Here is a 1309-nt window from a genome sequence, read left to right as displayed (position 1 = left end):
GCTCACCAGCTCGAGCCGCCGGGTTACCGATCAGCCGGGTGCTGCGGCTATTCCCAGCTCCGGACGGACTTTAGCTCCAGTGAGGGAGGTCGGGGATTCTTTGCGGGAAGAAGACGGGGGAGTGTAAAGATTGGCGCCCGCGAGTCTGAGATCAGGCTACCCTGGAAGGCGCGGTGCGGCTGCGCAAGAAGATTGTGAGCGCCAAGCTCTCCACTTTGGCCAACAGCGGCGCCCAGAGTCCACACTGGGGAACTGCAGCCCCTGTTTTGGTTTAACTACTTCAGTGTGTTTAACTTGAACAAATTAGGGGATAGCTTTGTATCTTTAATGTTTAAATCGTACTCTTAGAAATGCCTTTATCTTAACTTCTCAGGTTGTTAGGAAAATCGCACAGGTTTAATAGGTAAATACCTGTTGCCGTAATTATTCCCAATCTTTAAATATTCTATTGATAGAAAGATTATACTACAGACTTGACCTCAATCATCTTAGCACAGTAATTTTGCATATTGACTAGCAATACAGAGGATACTTCTTAGCCTTAATTCTTCGTTTCTCATGTTTCCTCCACTTTTCTAGGTACTTAAAAGCTGATTCATTTCCATCCCCCCCCCCAGAGCGCATCATTTTTCTTTGAAATGGTTCATTTTATACTTCTTTCCAAACACATCTTTTTTTCCAAAATACCTTTCATAATTTTCTTGTAGTGATATCTAATTCTGATTTCCATTCGCTCCGGTAATATTCAATCAAGGAAATGATGTAGTCTGAAAAAGAGTTGTCCTATCCTTCTCCTTACACGATTATTTTCCTTGTTTCAAAATATAATGCTATTCTTCAAAGTTGTCAGGAGAATCATTTTGCCTCTCAATACGGAGTCACTGACGTTTATTGCAGTATGGGTTCCTTCCTCTGCACTTACTTGGCCACGAATGATGTCCTCAGAATGGAAGGGAACGGTCCCCAAGAAGTCTATTTGCAACAGCTCACTCAGTTTAATGATGATTTCTCATCTTTGTTTAAAAATATTTCTAAGCATCTAAAAAATCTTTGTTGGGGGCTTTTCTTTTTAAAAATATCCAACAGCCATGTTTTTACCAAAGGATCTTTTCTTATAAAGTGTCATTATCTTCTCACCACGTGATTCTACATCTGAACAGTGCAGAATGTGTGAAAATATGCATACACGATTGCACAGTTGGTTCTATGCAAAATGTCACTAAATACAACACTACGATAGAAACAAATATATATACATATATATATGTGTGTGTGTGTATATATATATATGGTTTTTATCATAGGGCAC

The 1309-nt window shown here is 40.0% G+C and overlaps 1 protein-coding gene across 1 annotated transcript in view; it reads right to left on the bottom strand.

Moving 5' to 3' along the window:
* Positions 1–1309, bottom strand: part of LOC102495757 (protocadherin gamma-B5-like) — a gene marked incomplete at its 3' end in the record, with an annotated part of 4646 nt that overhangs the window by 1455 nt on the left and 1882 nt on the right. The window lies entirely within an intron of this gene.

Source organism: Tupaia chinensis, unplaced genomic scaffold (assembly GCF_000334495.1).
Source record: "Tupaia chinensis unplaced genomic scaffold, TupChi_1.0 Scaffold000484_1, whole genome shotgun sequence".
In the NCBI taxonomy this organism is placed as follows: domain Eukaryota; kingdom Metazoa; phylum Chordata; class Mammalia; order Scandentia; family Tupaiidae; genus Tupaia; species Tupaia belangeri.
Note: the sequence above shows the minus strand (reverse complement) of the source record. Positions and strands in the feature narration are given on the sequence as shown.